Source organism: Meles meles, chromosome 3 (assembly GCF_922984935.1).
Source record: "Meles meles chromosome 3, mMelMel3.1 paternal haplotype, whole genome shotgun sequence".
Taxonomy (NCBI): Eukaryota; Metazoa; Chordata; class Mammalia; order Carnivora; family Mustelidae; genus Meles; species Meles meles.
This window is the reverse complement of record NC_060068.1, coordinates 4061453-4080523: the sequence shown is the minus strand read 5'-3', so window position 1 is coordinate 4080523 and position 19071 is coordinate 4061453. Positions and strand designations below refer to the sequence as shown.

Below are 19071 nucleotides of genomic sequence, written 5' to 3'. Positions count from 1 at the left end.
CCTGGCACAGAACACCCGTGAAGGAGGGCGAGTATCAGGAGAAAGTACCTGGGGGCCAGCCAGCCCAGGAGTCTAGGAGCAGTGCTGGACTGCGCTCCCTGAGACCCCAGCCATCCGCAGGCTACCTCCAGCCAGTGCTGGCCAGGACGTGCAGGATCTGAGCCCTGAGCACTGCTGGGTGCAAAGGGATTGGGGCTGCGCCTTTGACGGTGTGTGACCTCCTCTTACAAACAGACGTCTCCCCTGTGGCCAGGCCATGCAGCTAGGTATGTACCCCAGAGGACACCCAGGTGCTTGCGGGGCCCAGGAAGCAAATGGCACAACCACTTTATTGGTAAGAGCCCTAGTCGGGAGGCTTCAAAACATCCCTCCGCAGGTCAACGGGTAGAGATCCGTGGCCTGAAAAAAGTCCGTCCTGGGGATGTGATGTGCAGCCCCCCAGTCGGGGGGACTTCTGGGGACCTCTGTTAACACATCTGTCTCATGTGCTTGGAAGCTGCTGAGAGAACGGGGCTTTGGAACTCCCATCCCTAGACCGGCAATGGGAACCCTGCGGGGGGATGGATATCAGCCAGACCGGGTGACCATTGTGCAGTGCCCACATGTACCAGACCCTTGCGTTGTGCACCGGGAACTGAGCATCTTGGGTCAGCAGTAGCGCACTGCCAAAGGGAAACTGGAATTCGGCCCAGCAGGGACAGAATACAAAGCATGGCAGATACAACCAGTAAACCTCCTCCTTGGACCCCAGCAGTGCAGAGTGGAGAGCCCCTGACCCAACGTCCAAGCCTGAAGCATCTGGCAGCCTAATGGCCTGTTCGTGGCAGCTCTGGCCCACACACTGTGCACTGCATCTCTCGTTCTGCCTGCACACCTTCCTCTTCTCCACCCCTAGCTCCAGGAAGGGTCACCTCTTCTGGGACCTGTTCCAGACCGGTGGCCTCCACAGCACTCAGTGCCCTGTACCGGCCCCCCGCACCCGGTCCTGGAAATGCTGAGGGCCTCAGCATCCAGGCTCCTGCAGACCCCAGGGGCTGGTCTGGAGGCTGCCCAGGCCCCCAGAGGCAGGGGGGAAACTGAGGCTGGGGAAATGGTTTTGCAGAAGAGCCATGGAGAAGGGCTGGAGCTTGGGAAAGAACTAGTGAGGTGGGCCAGGAGTGGACAGAGGCATGTGGGGGGCGTTGAGGGAGGCGTGGAAGCACAGGGCATGTGGGGGCTCTGCAGAGGCTGGACCCAGGCCTCCTCAGACTCTGTGAGTGCGCTGCACCTGTGGGTCTGTACAAGTCTTCCATGCTGGGCATGGGGTGGGTGACCTGCATGTCCCCAGATTCCTCCTGGGCAGCAGCTGGGACAGTGCTGGGGCTCCCAGTGCCTCCCAACACGGGGTGCAGCTGCCTCCCCATCCACATCCGTGCCCGAGAACTTCTGTTTGGGGACGGGGGATGAGTGGGTGGGCTTCCTCCTGGAGAGGGAGGAGAGGCCGTGAGCTGCGGCTGTGGGCTCCTCCCCACGCCTCCTCAAGCTTGCGAGCCCCAAAGCCCAGGCAGGTAGAGGGAGGGGAGTAGCAAGACGGGCTCCAGACAGCAGCATGTACACACTCAGACTCACTCAACACCTGACACACCTGTCAGGGAAAAGCACACATTTACCATCCCGTGCCTCTCCCCACCACCCCCGCTCCCCTCAGGCCTTCCCTGAGTCCAGCCCTCAGCATCTGTCCCTGCACCATCAGAGGCTCCTGGAGGGAACCCAGAGCCCCAGCCTGCAGCTTCCCCCACCCACATGTCTGCAAGCACACACATACTCACAAATACACATGCACACACCAACACACCCACACACAGGCAGGTGCATGGGTGCAAACATGCGTGCACAGGTATGTGTACACACAGGCTGAGGGCACAGCCCTTTGCTTCATGACCACCTAGCCCTGCCTGGTCCCCTCTGAGTTCTTGGGGTTATGTCCTTGCTTGACCTGCACACAGGCCTGTCCCACCTGCTGCCCTCCCAGCTCTGGCAGCTGCTCCCTGGCCTCCAGCCACACTCAGCCCCCGTCTTCCCCTTAGGCAATTTCCAGCTGCTCCTCTGTTCATGTGCACCTGCCATGTCCCCTGTCTGCTCCTCAGGCTGGGGTCCAGGTCATGGCATCTGGGTGCGGTCAGTGCCTGGCCCGGGGAGTTCTTGCCTCTGTCCACTCCCGATTTGTCCTCTCCCCGGCCTGGAAGCTTGCTGAAGCGGGGACTGTGTCTTGTTCATCTTTCATTTCCAGGGGCCCTGGGCTGGGACGGAGGATCTGCGGGATCTGAGTCCATGGGGCTGGCCCTCCACCCCTCCCCACTCAGTACCCTTCACTACCCCCTTTCTCAGAGGCCAGCCAGGCAGCCATTCCCCCAGATGCTGGACTCCCTTGCCTCACTTTGCTTCTGCCACACAACCTGTCAGTTCTCAGGCAGGCATGGTCTAAGACCTCCATGAATAAATGCCCGTGTGCCCTGAACACGGACACCTTGTCCTTCTGTCCCTCCCTCCAGCAGAGCCTTGCCTTTATTTTGTCTTCCCAAGAGAATGTTCCCTTCCGGGTGGGCTTGGCGCCTTGCTTGCTCACCCTGCCAGAGTCCCGGCCTACAGCCTCCCCTGCACCCCACGCAGGGCCCTGCAGTCTCCTGGGGCAGGCTGGCATGTCCTGGGCACGGCTGGAACCCAGTACCCACACCGGTGCCTTTCTCCCTGAGCCCTCGGGCTGCGCCCAGCTGGCTGGGGCCCCTGATGGCCCTTCTCCAGGCCCTGAGTGCCTGATCCCAGCCCAGGGGGCCAGAAGCACTCCAGCTGGAGGAGGCTGCCTCTGCCTCTGCCCGCTTTCCCTCCTCTGAGATAAGGGGAGAGCCCGCGAGCCTGGGGCCTTGCCCCTTCCCCGAACAAGGGCTTGGCTGCTTATCAGCCTCAGGCAGACAAGCCAGGCCGCTAGACACACTCGAGGGGAAGGGCGTGCTTGGGGTGGAGTGGGGAGGGACCCCTTGAAATTGGAGGAAGCAGAACTTGGCCCTGCCCTGCTCTGTCACCAGCTGGCTGTGTGACCCTGCCCAGGCCTCCCTCCCCCTCAGGCCTCCATTTCCCCTTCTGCCCAGAGAGGAAAGGGCTCCTCAGACACGGAGTCCCAAAGGCTGAGGACACCTTGTCGCCTGTCTTTACCTTGCTCCAAAGGAAAAGAACCCTCTGAGGAGAGGCCCCAGGACCCATGGCCAGGAAAGTGTGCGGCAGTTTGTTCTGGCAAAGGAAGTCTGTTTCAGTGGAGCGCACAGCCTCCACACAGGTTGGGAATGCTGCTTCCTGGCGTGGCGGACGCCTGGCCTGCCCCATCTTGCTGGAGGGGTCAGGGCTGTGGACACCCCAGGGGGAAGGCGGTGGACACCAAGTGGCCTTGAGCAGATGCTCCAGGGACACCCATGGAGGCCCTCCACCAAAGAGTCAGGAAACATCAGGCCAACCCAAAAAGCCTGACCAAGCTCCTCCTAGTCTCGAAGGCATGAGAGGCAAGGGCCAGGCGGACCTAGGACGGGATCCCAGACAGGTGGTAAGATGGGTGAATCTGGGTAAAGTCCAGAGTTCACACTGGCAGAACTTTGTTCTGACGGATGTGGCTGCATCTGGGGCTTGTCAGCCCTGGGGGTGGGGGGGTGGGGGGGGGGAGGGGAGATGGACTCTGGGCACCGTGCCCGCGATGTTTCTATATGTCTACAGTTGTTGCACAACACAACATGGAAATACATGCTGGGGTCACGCAGGAGGAAGACCCCGGTGTGTCCAGGTGATGCCCCACAGTACTGGGGCCTCTGATGTAGGGTCTCTGGCAGCCCTTCCTATGAGCAGGAATCACAGGGCACGCTAGAACACTTGTGGGTTTTGTGTGTGTGTGTGTGCGTGCATGCACGTGCACATGCTTGGGTAGAGAACCCATGGCTTTTATGGGATTTTCACAGAGGGTTGAGATAAGAAGGTTATGATCAGACTGGCTGGGGCAGCCTCAGGCTTCGGAGGAGGTGGGACAGGGCTCCCCTGAGGCCGTGGATGGGGAAGGTACAGTGGGGACTCAGACCAGGGTCTGGAGCCCTGGCAGCTGCCCCAGTCACAGCAAAGTTCTTAGCCACCGACACCAGCTTTGTCAGAGGTTTCTGCTTCAGTTTACGCAACAGAGGCAGCCAGGGAGTGGGAGAGGAGCCCTGACACCGTGGGAAGGGAATCACGTCTTTGAAATGAGATTGGAAACACCCGTTGTGGTCATGGCAACGGACTCCAGCATGTCAAGAGAGGATGAGAGCACTTGGGTGCCTGGGATAGAGTCGGCCAGAGCCCTTGGAGCTGCTCAGGACTGCCCTGCTGGCTCCAGGACACGTCTTCATACTGTGAGATGGGCTTTGTCTCCCTGGGTCTCTGCACTCCAGAACTAGACCGATCTTGTCTCCAGACTTGGATGTCACAGGCTGGTCAAGTAACTGAGACCATTGGAGGACTGAACTAGAACTGCCAAGGTTGTCACTTTTCTCTGAGAGGATAAGACACATGGAAAATGACTGTCACAATTTCATAATTGAGGTCGGGGTTGGGAAAAGAAAGAAGAAAGGGAATTGGGTGACAAAGTCGTTCTGTGAGGTAAGCATCCTCCTTGGGGAGGGCCGTCTTTGCCAGAAACTTGACATGGTTTCATTACCAATTATTTATTGAGATCCTGCAAAGTATTAATGATCTATCTCTCCTTCCATTCATCTACAATCTTTCCATTTATCTTTCCTTCCAACCATCCACCAACGATCTATCCATCTACCATCTATCGTCTATCCATCCACCATCTCCCCATGCACCCATCCATGCATGCACCCATCCATCCATCTGTCCAACAATCCACCATTAATTTGTCCATCCACCTTCCATTTACCTATTCACCATCCACCATCTACCGACCATCCATCCATCCATCCATCCACCATCCATTTATCCACCCACTATCTATTAATCCATCCATCAAACCATCCATCCATTTGTCCATCCATTCATTTTTTTATCCACCATTCATTTATCCATCCACCATCCATCCACCCATCCATCCATCCACTATCCATTTATCCACCCACTAACCATTCATTCATCCATCAAACCATCCCTCCATCCATCATTCATTCATCCACCCTTCGATCCATCTATCCATCCATCATCCATCCACCCACCATCCATCCATCATCCACCCACCATCCATCCACCCTTCCACCCATTCATCCATCCATCCACCCACACCCATCCACCAACCATCCATTCACCCTTCCACCCATCCATCCATCCATCCACCATCCATCCATCCATCATCCATCCACCTACCATCTATCCATTCTTCCACCCATTCATCCATCCATCCTTCCACCCATCCATCCATCCATGATCCATTTATCCACCCACCCATCTATCCATCCACCCACCCACCATCCATCCATCCATCCTTCCATCCAGGATCTGAGAGTCTAGGCTCAGAACTAGGAATATAAGGTGGGTAAGATGTAAAGTATCCATTCTCAAGAACCTAGGTAAGAAATCTGCAAGACAATGGATTGCTGCTCTATCTGATGGAATTTCTAACAATTCCGGTTTTCAAAAGTTGAAGGAACTACCCATCCAATTGTTAATTAAGGAGAATCTGGATGACCCACTCTCCAGTGGAAAGAATCCCTGTAGTAGAAAGGAGGAGAGTGAACCAGGGGAATCCTGCCTCTAGTGAAAGGCTCTGCTGTTGTGGATCAGGTTCTTGGTTTTGAGCTGTGTCAGGTCACCTGCCTGACATTCATGAGAGATAGAGTAGGGGAAATAATGATACACAATGAAGCTTGGCAACCTGAACTTGGGCAGGATTGGAATGGATAGATGGGTAGATGAATGGATGAGTGGCTGGTTGGCTAGCTGGGTGGCTGATTGGGTGGGTGGGGGCATGGATGGGTAGGTAGATGGATGGATGTGTGGATGGGCAGATACATGGATGGATGGATGGTGGATCACAGTTAGATGGGTGGATAGATGTATATATGTATGGATGGATGGTAAGTGGATGGGTGAGTGGATGAATGGATCAATCGATGATGGATGGTGGATAGATGAATGTGTACATGAATGGATGGATGTGTGGATGGGTGGATAGATGGGGGGATGGGCAGATGGGGGATAGATGGGTGGGTGAATAGATGGATGGATGGATGAATGGATGGATGATGGATGGTGGATAGGTGAACCTGTAGATGGATGGATGGATGGGTGAGTGGGTGGTGGGTAGGTGGGGATATATGGTGGATGGACGATGGATGGATGAATGGGTGGGTGGGTGGGTGGATGCATGGTAGATGGGTGGATGAGTAAAGTCTGGGACAGCTGAGGGAATCCTGACTAGCGAGAGTGGAGTGTCTGGCAGAGGGCAGGGAGAGCAGCCCCACATTATTCCACCCCAGCTAGTCTAGTGGAATCTTAGGCGTCACCCATGAGATAGTCTTCAGCAGTAATTCTGCCTCCTTTCAGAACTTGAAAATTAGAGGGATCTTAACAAATTCCTGCTTCCAGATTTGAGTTTCATGGGCTTGTCAAGTACCAGAGAGCATTTGAGGACTGAATTAGGATCACCAAGTGTTGTTACTTTTACTTTTTTGTGGGAGAATAAGACATACAAAAATAACTATCGTAATTTCAGAAAAAAAAACCCTTTAACACACACAAAAAGATATATTTCCAGGGTACTTTGTGTTGAAGAAAGTTCATCTTTCACATTTCACCATGACGTTGGCAATTGGCAACTGTTAATTGAGCACTGACTGTGTTCTTAGTGGACAGAAGCCTGCAGCTTCTGTTCTGGTGCTGACCCTCCTGCAGAGAGGTCATCCAGGAGGCTGTTTCAGCATGGACCAACAGGTCACTCTGCCTTGGGTCTGGCGCATCCTTTATCACTGCTGCGAGAACTGACCCAGACAGGAAGACGGGCACTCCTCTCTGCCCAGCACTGCCATGGGTCCTGCAGGCCCCCTCAGCCCTAGCATGCTCAGAGTGGGTCAGTGACTGACCCACAGCTGACCACAGTAGTGAATGCTGAGCCCAGGGTCCGGGAGATGCTCCTGCACCTCCAACAAGGGGTCCTGAGACTCCATCAGGTATGTTTGGTGGCCTACCCTTCCTCTCCTGGGGGAGGACTGTGGGGTCCCACACTGGATGAGAAGGATGAGACTAAGGGGGTGCTGGAGTGGCCTTTCTGAGAAACACGTGTGACCTCGCAGCAGAAGATCCTGGAAGGAGGCTGTGGTTTGGATGTGACCACTGATCAAAGAGAAGGAGTTCCTGGGTGGACCCCTCTGGGAGCTCTGCAGAGAGGAGGGCTAGGGGCCAGCAGTCACCCCAGGCAGTGTATCACTGCATACACAAGCTGGGCCCTGGGGCCACTGTTCTTGGAGGGACACCTATTTCTCCAAAAGGTCCCCAGGTGATTCTGATGCAACCCTGAGCTGAACCCCCAGGCTCTGCTACAGCCCAGGGCACCATGACTGGCAGACCCACCCCTCCAAGATGGAGGCCAGACTCAGGAGACCCCCAAATGGTACCCAACAGGAGAGAGGAGGGAGCATGGGGAGGGGGCGAAGAGTCTCTGATACAACCTCCTTAAGATGGGTGTATGAGGTTGGTAGCATAGAGAACTTTCATAAATCCCCCATCAGAGTGACAAGGGGGAGGGTTGATATGGGGAATCTCTGACACTTCACCCATCAGAGGAACCTGGGGTCTAATATGGGGGAGCTGACCCTTCTTGCCTCAGAAGGACATAGAGTGATTATTATCGGGAAGTGAAATCTCCACATCAGTGGGGCATGGGAGCTGTGTTGGGGGATCTCTGTCATTGCCTCCTTCCTGTTAGTGGCTGCAGACCATTTGTTGGCCCCTACCTGATGGCTGGCCTCCAGTTACCAGCTTTTAGGACTTGGGGGTCTGTCTCTAGTCGGCTGGTGGGAGGCAGAGACCTAGACCCAGGGCTGGGTAAGGGGCAAGCTCTCCTGAGAGCTGCAGGTCCAGCCTACCAGAACTTTTCTTGGCTGACCAGTGGCTGTGGAAGGACTGTCCTTCCGCTGAACTTGCCTCTGGAAGGCGCCTTGGGACCCCCTGCTCAGTCTCACCTCTGGGCAGTGCTGACCTTGGGGCAAGACCTACAGGACAGTGAGGCTACTGCAGTGCAGCCCCAGGTCTTCAGAGGGCTGCCAAGGGCGGGGGTGGGGCACGCGCTACTTCCTCTGTGGAGCCCCTTCCCTGGCCTCCATGGCATTGCGGGTAACCACAGTGCCCTGGCCAGGGCAGGGGTTTCCAGTCTGCAGCTCCTTCTTCCCCAGCACCTTGCAAGGAGGCTGGCTGGACATCCGGGCTGTGGCTGCCCTCCCCCAAGGCGTGTGGGGCGAGTCCCTGGTCCGACAGGCCAGCCCTGGCGGCCCGGCCCGGAGCCTTTCTGAGCAAAGAGCACGCTCCTGTGGCAGCTGCAGTGCCTAAGGCTGGATGGGCCTTCCGGGCTCCGGGCTCCTGCGGGTACCAAGCCTCCAGGCTTCTCTGCGCGCCTGCCCACCGCGCCTAGAGCATCCTAGGGATGCTCTCAGCACGCGGCAGCCCCCCACACAGGACCCGACGACAGGGTGGCCTCGGCCTCTCTGTGGCCTCCCAGCGCACTCCCACCGGGCCGGGAGGGGCAGGGGGAGGCAGCTGCAGAAGCAGCGGCGAAGACGAGAGATGCTGGAAGCTGTCGCAGGCGCAGAGCCCCGCAGATGCTGGCCGGGGAGAAGGGGAAGGCTCTTCCAGAACATTCTGCAAGCTGGCGCGCCCTCCGCCCTCGGGGTCCCCCGCGCGGAGCGGCCGGAGGACGGCCGGAGCTCGGGCCCGGCGTCGGCGGCCCCAGAGCGGGCAGAGTCCGGGAGGGGCGGCGGCGGTGGCGGCGTCGGTCCACCCCCGGCCGCGCCCCGCACAAAGGCGGAGCCCTGGGAGCGGAATGCCGCCCGCGCCCCGCGGCGGCCGCGGCCCCTGGCACCGCGCGGCCGGCGTCCCGGTCACCCGCTGGGGCTAATGAACCCGCCTTTGTGCGGCACTGTCACGCCGCGTTAGGCCCACAATGGCCCGCGATATTCTATATGAGCTTCCCCCTGGTCGGCGATTAGGCCGTGGCCCGCCAGTCATAGCAACCGGGAGGTATGCGCGGCCGAGGGGCCCGCGGCGCGGGGGAGCGCGCTATTCACACGCGGCGGCGCGCGGCTCTCCCGAGGGCGTGTGAACCGCCCGCGGCCCCGCGCCTCCCCTGCGCTTAATCTTGTCCTGGTCGCGGGGACATTGTGCTCCGAGCCGGGCGCCGCGGGGCGCCGCCGGGGTCTCTCCTGGTCCCTTACACCCCCCCGCCGGGCAGAGTTAATGATAAGCGGGGAGGCCCGAGCCTGGCCGGCCCCCCCAGCCGCCTGGAACCGACACACTTTCGGACGGGGGTCAGGGGTCGCAACCTGGATTCGGGACGCCGCTTCCCCCGGGGCCTGCGTCCCCTTCGCCGCCCTCCCAAGCCCTGAGGCCTGCGGCCTGTGCCGTCCTGGCCCCCGCACCCCCCCCCCCACAGGGCGCCTACAGACCACCCCCCACCCCGGGAGCCCGGCCACGGGGAGGGGCTCTTCCAGGAGGGGCCCGGTGCAGCGGGTCCCAGTGACCTCCTCCGCAGGGCAGGGCCTCAAGGGGACCGACCAAGGATAGAGGCAGTGGGCTGCGAAGGAAGGCCACCGTCTGGGGGAGGGCACAGCCCTGCTGAAAGCTTGATTGACACCAGCAGACCCCGCCCCAGAGGCTCAGGGAGTCCTGCAGTAGGGACCGGGACTGGGCCCCAACTCAGCTGTCCAGTGGGTGAGGTCCAGGAGTAGACTCCCGGCAAGGGGCAGCCCATCTCTCTGCACCAGCAGTGAAGTCCCCTCTCCACATACTGCAAGGGACACCTGCTCCCTGCTGCAGAGGGAGAGGCCCAGCATCTCTCTGGCACTGAGACCCCACGGTAGCAGAGGGAGTACAGCCCTGTGGCTCCAGGCTCTGAGGGAGTGGGCAATGCAGTTGGGGGCCAGGGCCTACACTCAGTGCCCTGCCCTGCTGGGGTGCTGAGGGGAGAGGCCGCATGGATCCATTTCCCTCTTCCTGTGGCTACATGCTGCCAAAAGCCCATGGGCCTGGACCTGGGCCACGGTGGCTGCTGAGCTCCCTCAGGGGCACATCCTGGCTGGGCCTTCTCCAGGCTGGCAGTGGGCCTGTCTGCTGGGGCCTGGAGCCCTGGGACCAGTCTTGCTTGCCCTGGGTCTTCCCCACCCCCTCAGCTCCGGAGTGGGGGGGTGTCAAGAGAAGGTGTTGGCCGGCTCTTGGGGAAAGCAGGCCCTTCAGGTGCCTGGGGGCCTGCCTGGAGGGACAGATAGCTGCCATGCACTCCAAATTCTTCAAATGCTTTCTGCCCCATGATGCAAGTTACATGAGCCTGCTGCCTTTTGGAGCAAGGGCAGAGGGCCTTTCCTCCCAGCCTGGACTCACGTCTAGCACCCAGCCCTGTATTCTGCAGCAGCGGCTTCCAGAGCTCCTACCCAACGAGCCAGCCCCAAGCCCCATGCTGGCCAGCCAGCCTCTCATGCGTGCACGTGCGCGCGCGCACACACACACACACGTGTGCATACATCCACACACGGCTGGGCCCCTCTCCTCCCTTGGCTGGGCAGCATTAAGCTCTGTTCAAGAGGCCGCCTCAGCAGGGGTGGCCAGACACCCTGTGGACCCTGCCACAAAGCCGGGGTGACCTCTGACACGATTAGGGTCGCCCTGACCCTAATCCAATCAGATTGATTACCACAGGCGCAGCCCGGCGAGCAGGGGGTGGGGGGTGCTCCACAATGGCTTCCCGGAGATGGATTCTCTCTCGGGCACCTGACGGCTCCTTCCTCGAGGGCCATTCAGCCCTTGGGACACAATGAATTCTGCCATTTCTCAGCCCTGGGCAAGGGGGAGAGGGGCCCTTCTCTTCCCATTAAAGCCAAGTGGTGAGAGCCTGGGGGTTGAGACAATTTTCACCAGGCAGAAATGGGAGAAGGCTGAGGGCAGAGAGAACAGACAGGAGGGGCAGAGGCAGCAGAGGGCAGAGAAAAGAGTGTGCATACGGGGAGGCGACATGGGGGTCGTGGGGGAGTGGATGGGGGAGGGGACACAGAGGAGTGGACCTTCGGGTCACGGAGTTGTAGGGGAGGGAACATGGGGAGGGGACATGGAGGACATAGGTATAAGTGGACACCTTACAGGAGAGGGGCCAGGACTCAGGCTTCCGAGGAATGAGGAGGTGCACGGGAGGACGGGGCTCTCTGAGACCATAGCCCAGAAGACAGGGGATTGTCTGCTCCCTGAGTGCCCACTCCCTAAGTCCCGATGGGCCTGCTGTGCCCCGCAGAGAGCTCTGCTCTCCTCCTAACCCCACCAGGTATACTTGGCACCCTGTAGACCCGCACACAGGAGTGCCGGCCTCACCCCTGCACCACTCCCCAACATCCTCACTTGCAACTAGAGCAGCAGTTTGCTGGATAGGTGTTATGTCCAAGCTCCTGCTGTGTGTCAAACACTAGGCACAGCCCCAGAAAGCACCATACACATGTTCTCAAGAAAGAGAACAGCTTTGGAGATCCAGCTCAGGCATCACCTCCCCTGGGAAGGTCACCTGTCTGCTCGGCACCTCCTTCTGAAGCACCAGAGCAAACTCTTGGCAGTGCCCTTGCATCTGCCTTGCCTTCATGCTGGACACACCCACTGTGCACCTGCTGTGTGTGACAGGGGACCCCAGTGGACGTGAGGGCACCCTGCAGGGCCTGGTGCTTGTCCTGGGAGAGTGATGGTGGGCACAGAGTCAGGAAACTTGGAGCTGCTCCGGGGCCTGGGAAGGGGGCTGAATGGAGAGAACGAGGATTGCAGGAGCTGAGCCAGTTTCAGACTGGCAGTGGGGAGTCTGTGGGGAGCAGTGAGGACGGCCTGCAGAGGCAGGCAGCTCTGCATGGGCAGGGAAGTCTGTGTGCATCAGTGAGGTTTTAGGCAGGCGGGGAGTGCCTGTGGAGGGGGTGGTGGTCATGCAGAAGGGCAGAGCAGCAGGACTGGGTGCAGAGGCCAAGGGCCCTCGGAGGCTACCCTGACTGAGGAGATTGTGTCTGAGCATACCTGGAGGGTTGTGAGTTGGGCCCTGGGACGATGCGGCCCAATGTATGAACATATGGGGGAGAGGGTGAGGCTGCATCCCAGTGGGAATGATGGCTTACCCCAGCATTCTCCAAGTCAGGTCTGTGTATCCTGGGAGGGTGCATGGAAATGGGCCAGGATCCTTGGACAACATGGGTGGTTCCAAGGCACCCTCCCTTCCTCCCTGCCTGCACCCCTACACCCACCATCTCCCACTTGTCCCAGGTAGGGACAAACAGGCTTCCAGGCCATGATAATAACAACTGGGCCATGGAGCTCTGTGCAAATCAGGTCATCGCCAACTCCTTGTTTTCCACAGAGTGAAAGGAAGACCCAACTGAGACATGAGTGGACAGATTTTACAACTTTTTGATAATAGATTATTATGTGATTTTTGTCATATATAACTCAGAAAAAAATCAAAGAATTGAGAGTCACATCATATCAAAATTCTCCCGTGTCACGTATTCATTGGTATGAATGAAGATCCTGACACCTGGATCTTTAAAAGTTAAGAACTGTATACCCAGCGGTAAAAGACTGAAAGCCACTCCTGAGATCAGGAGGAAATCAGGGGTGCCCATTCTGCTCACTACCACCCAACATTGTCCTAGAGGCTCCAGCCAGGCAAGGAGCAAGAACAAGAAAGAAAGGGTATCCAGATTGGAGGGAAGAAGGAAAACTGGTCCTGTTAGCCAATGATATGAAAATCATATGGCATGCACAGAACATCCATCAGAACTGATAAACCTTCAGCAACATTACAGAGTATGAGCTTGACAATAGAAACCAATCATGCTTTTCTATGCACCAGCGATGACCAATCCAAAAGTGACATTAAGAAACAATTCCACTTATAACAGCATCAAAAAAGAGTAAAATACTTTGGAATAGATTTGGCAAATGAAGTACAAGGTTTGTATGCTGAAAATTGCCCAATGTCATTGAAAAAAGCCTAAATACATGGAAAGACACCCCATGTTCATGGATTCGGTGGCTTAATATCATAATGGCAATATTCCCCAAGGTAATCTGCATTCAACACACTCTAAACATGCGAGCTTTTGTTTTTGCAGAAACTGATGTGCTGATCCTAAAATCCACACAGAATGGTGAGGGGTCCTGGATAGTGAAGACAGTCTTGAAAAATCAGAACAAAGTCGAAGGACTCACACTTCCTGATTTCCAGCTGTACAACAGAACAGGCAGAGAACAGACATGTAGACCATGGGGCAGAATAGAGCCCAGAAGTAAGCCCATGCTTCCTTCCCTGGCTTCCAGGTGGGGCGGACCTTGCCTAACACTGCCTTCCTCCACCACCCATTTGGCAGCCTCTTCAGGTAGGTCAGGCTCCTGTGTGCTTCCTGAAGTCCCTCACACTTCTTCTCACCTGGGGGAGCAGGAAGCCTTCAGGGGTGTCTAGGGCCTGATGGACATGCCTCCTCAGGTCACAACACCACAGGCACAGCAGAGGACCTATGTGGATGGCAACCACACCACACGAGTGTGTTCACATGTGTGTACATACACCTGTGCAGATAAATGTGTATATTTGCTCACATACACTTATGCACACATATGCATATACCACACATGTACACCCACCCACCACACAGATGCACACACACATTCATGAACACCATAACACACACTCACACACACACACACACACAGGCCCTCACACAGCTGATGTACCACAGTGTCCTGTGACCCTAACTCTTCCCACATATGGCAGCAGCTGTCCTTGTGGGGACTACCATATAATTACCCCAACCAGCAGCTCTGTGAAGTCAACTCAGTGGCAATTATTCTCCCATTTTATAGACAGGGACGCTGACACTCCAGGAAGTCAACTGACTCACTAGTCAAGGTCACATGGTGTGATCCCCCTCCCTTCCCTACATGGCCTGTGGGCATGGCTATGACCACCTTAAATGGGGGAGCCTCAGACACTTGAACAAATGTAATCTGGCACTGCCAACTCTCCATGCAATGCTTGGTTTCATTCTCAAACCCCTCCTCAGCTGTCTTCCCCTCCATGCACACCACCAGTCCCAGGACCCAGTGTCTCTTCCTGCCAGACATCTCTTGCCCCTTCCTCTGCATTCTAGAGACAGCTGAACCAGTGAGTGTTCTATCCTTCATTTTTGTCTCCCTAGGGTACCTCGGTATGCCCTGAGGTCCCCTACCTTAGAACACAAGTGGGCCTTCATAACTGCCTCCTCTAACAGAATGTGGTACTGCAAGGCCTCTGAGGCCAGTTTGGAGAAGGTGGTATGGAGTGACATCGGCAAAATGGCCAAATGAGGAGCTCCAAGGGCCCATTCCTCCACAGAAACCTGGAAAGAATGGAGCAGAAACTGTCAGAGCCCTGGAGGTGAGTTCAAGGTTTTTAGAAACCAAGCAAATGGTGAATCAAGAAAAGGTGTCTCTGACAAGTTCTAAGATCTTGGAGGCATTTTCACTTGGTCACACCACCCTCCCTGGCCTAGAAAAGTCTTGAGGTGTCAGTGTGCATTTTTCCCATATGGTTGGATAGTTCCAGAGGCAGCAGAGTAAATGTTGCTCCTCAAGAAATTGTCTGTTTGACTGGAAAAACTGATGCCTACCTCAGAACTCTCTCAGGATGGAACAGTGGCTAACTGAAAGTGACACTGAAAATCAAATAAGCAAGTGCTGCCAGGTGGGACAAAAAATTATAGAGGCCATGTTGGGGAAAAGTGTTGGGGAGAGTTGCTTTGGGGGTTAAGGATTTGAAAAGCTGCTGTGTGTACCAGGAGAGTTAAAGTCATGTTCACACCAAGGGCAGAGAGCGTGCTCAGGAGACACCGTAAGCTTTCGTCCACAGCTGATCTTCAGGCCTAGTGCAGGCAGGAAGTGAGGGCTATGGCAGGGCTGTGCGCAGACTAGCTGATGCTGGAAGCCTTCACTTCATGACACAGCCAATCTGCAAAGACCAGAGGAGTTTTCTTTCTTTCCTTTGTTTCCTTTTTTCTCCCTCCAAGACATTAAGGAAATTTTTGCCAAGTCGCTCGTTGATCACAAGCTAAAGACAAGTCACTAAACAAACAAGCAACAACCACACACAGTAAGCACACCAAACTCTGAGGAGGGAAAAGATTTCGATTTCTTGCATGACCATCTTATAATGATCAAAAGGCATAGATATCAACAAAAAATTACAAGGTGGGGCACCTGGGTGGCTCAGTGGGTTAAAGCCTCTGCCTTCGGCTTGGGTCATGATCCCAGGATCGATCACTACATCGGGCTCTCTGCTCAGCAGGGAGCCTGCTTCCTCTTCTCTCTCTGCCTGCCTCTCGGTCTACTTGTGAACTCTGTCTGTCAAATGAATAAATAAAATCTTTAAAAAAAAAAAAAACCCCAAAAACAAAAAATTACAAGGTATGCAAAGACACAAAGAAGTACAGGCCATTCACAAAAGAAGGAAATTAACAGAAAGTATCCCAATGAAGTACAAATATTGGATGTACCAGACAAAGACTAAATCACTTATCCTAACTATGGTCAAAAATGATAAAAGAAACCAGGAGAAAAAAGTCTCAACAAAGAGAGAATATCAGTAAAGAGAAAGAAATTACAAAAAGTAGCCAAATAGAAATTGTGGTGCTGACAAGTATGATAACTGAAACAAAATATTTGCTAAAGGTTCTCAACAGCAGAGCTGAGCAGCAGAAGAAAGAATTGGTGACCCTGAGGATAGTTCAATTGCAATTATGCAGCCTGAGTAGCAGAAAGAAAAAGGAATGAAGAAAAATGAACAGACCTGTGGGGCACCATCAAATGTAGCAACAAACACCACACGGTAAGTGTCCCAGGAGAGAATAGAGGAGAGAGAGGCAGAAAGAATAGTTGAAGAAATAATGGCCAAAAAGGTTAAAATTTGATAAAGCACTTGAATCATTATTTCCAGGAAGCTCAATAAACTTCAAGTTGGATAAACAGAGAGAGATCCACGCTGAGACATATTTTAATTAACTCTCAAAAGACAGAGAAAAAGAGAATCTTTAAAGCAGTGAGAGAGGCAACTTGTCATGTACAAAGAATTCTGCATGAGATTAACAGACAATTTCTCATCAGAAACCAGAATCAGATGGCAGTGGGATGGTATATTCCGGGTACTGAAGGAAAACACTCTCAACCAAGAATTCTACATTTGGCAAAACTATCCTTCCAAAATGTAACATTGACCTAGATGAAATGGATACATCCCTACACACACACACACATACGCACACACATATCAGAACTGACTTAAGAAGAAATAGAACATCTGAACAGACCTATAACAAGTAATGAGATCAAACCGGTAATTTAAAACCTCCAAGGAAACCAAAACTTCACTGGTGGATCCTACCAAACAATTAAAGAAGAATCAACACCAATCCTTCTCAAGCTCTTACAAAAAGGAGAAGAGCAAGAAACATTTCCTAACTCATTCTCTGAGGCCAATGTTGTCTGATACCAAAGTGAGACAAAGACTCAACAGGGAAAGAGAACTACAGACCAATGTCCCTTGTAAATATTGATGCAGAAATCCTCAACAAAATGCTTGAAAACCAAATCCTCCAGCATGTTAAAGGGATTATTGACCATGACCAATGGGGATTTATCCCAAGAATGCAAGGGTGCTTCAGTGTAGGAAAATCAACCAATAATAACACATCAAGTTAAGAGAATGAAGGAATAAAACTACATAGGCTTCTTAATTGGAGCAGAAAAAGCATTTGATATAATCCAACATCCTTTCAGGATACAAAAATTCAACAGATGAGTTACAGAAATGAATTTCTTCAACCTGATAAAAGGCAGTTTTGGGAAACACACAGCAACCCACTTAGTTGATGGTGAAAGACTGAAACATTTCTCCCTAGGATCAGGAACAAGACAAGGGTGCCCTCTTTCACCACTGCTACTTAACATAGTGCTGGAAGCAGCAGAACAATCAGGCAAGAAGAAGATATCAAGGGTATACAAATTGGACAGGAAGAAGTAAAACTGTCACCATTCATAGGTGACATGATCCTCTATATAGAAAACCCAAAGAAACCTACAAAAAACCTCTCAGAGCTACCCCAAAATTAAACAAAGTTGAAGGATACAGGATCAAAACAAAAATTATTTGTATTTTATATAGTAGCAATGAATAGTCCAAAAAGGAAAATAAGAGAACAATTCCATTTACAATAGCATCAAGAAAGAAAAAAATACTTAGAAATGCATTAGTGAGGGAAGTACAAGACTTATATGCCGAAAACTACAAAAACATTGCTGGAAGAAACCAAGGAGGACCTCAATAAACAGAAAGTCATCCCATGTTCATAGATTAAATAAATGTAATGCCCACGACAATCCCAAAAGCCCTTTTCACAGACATGGAGAAATTGATTCTAAAATTCATACAGAATTACAAGGGTCCCAAATCACCAAAACAATCTTGTAAAGGAAACCCAGAATGGAGGATTTGATTGGCACTTCCTGACTTCAAAACATAGTATAGAGTCATCAAAATAGTGTGGAATTAGCAAGATGATGGTCATATAGACCAATGACTGGCACTGAGTCAAGAAACAAATCCACACATCCATGGCCAGTTGATTTTTGACAGGGGCACAAAGACCATTCAATGGGGAAAAAATCATCTGTTCAACAACAGATGGTGTTGAAATAACTGGATTTCCACATGCAAAAGAATAAAGTTGGACCCTGACCTCACACCATACACAAAAATGTATTCCCTATAAATCAAAGATTAAATGTAAAAGATTAAAGTATAAAACTCTTAGAAGAAAACATAGGTTCAAGTCTTTGTAACCTTAGATTAGGCAGTGCTTACTTTAATATGATGTTTCAGTAGATAAATTGGACTCCAACAAAATTTAAAACTTTTGTGCATTCTAGGACACTGTCACAACAATGAAAAGACCACCTATACAATGGGAGAAATTATTTGCAGATCATGGATTTGATAGAAAATGCAGCATCTAGAACATATAAAGAGCTCTGACAATTCAACAACAAAAAGACAAGCATCCCAATTAAGAACTGGACAGGGGTGCCTGGGTAGCAGAGTTATCTGGGCATCCATTGCCCAGGTTTTGGCTCAGGTCATGATTTCAGGGTCCTGGGATTGAGCCCAAATTGGGGTCTGTGCTCAGTGTAAAGTCTGTTTAAGATTTTCTCTCCCTCTGCCTTTCCCCTCCATGTGCACTCTCTCTCAAAGGCATAAATAAATCCTTTAGAAAAAATTGGGCAAAGAATATGAATAGGTGTTTCTCCAAAGAAGACATACAGGTGACTAACAAGCCCATGAAAAGATGCTCACCATTATCAGTCACCAGGGACACACGAATAAAAACCATGAGATATCCCTTCATACCCACTGGCTGGATAAGGAAACAGGCAGAAATTACACGGTGGTGAGGATGTGGAGAAATTGGAACCCTCACGCATTGCTTGTGGGAATGTAAGACGATGCAGCCCCTGTGGAAAACTGTGGTGTTTTCCCCAGATCTTACACAGAACAATTGCATTCCTAGGAATATATGCCAAAGGTTTGAGAACAGGTATTCAAACAGATACTTGTACAAAAATGTCCACAGCAGCTCTGTTCACAGCAGCCACAAGGTGGACATAAGCCAAATGTCTGTCAGCGACGAATGAATGCATCTTAAAATGCAGTGGGTCTACACAGAGGAATACTATTCCCCCCATGGGAAGGCAGGAGCAGCTGATACCTGCAGCATGTGGACCAACGCTGAAACCATCCTGCTGAGAGTAACGAGCCTTTCT

The 19071-nt window shown here is 53.2% G+C and overlaps 1 protein-coding gene across 1 annotated transcript in view; it reads right to left on the bottom strand.

Annotated features, from left to right (window-relative positions):
- The window catches only part of WNT3A (Wnt family member 3A), a 41226-nt gene that overhangs the window by 7673 nt on the left and 14482 nt on the right, over positions 1-19071 (bottom strand). The window lies entirely within an intron of this gene.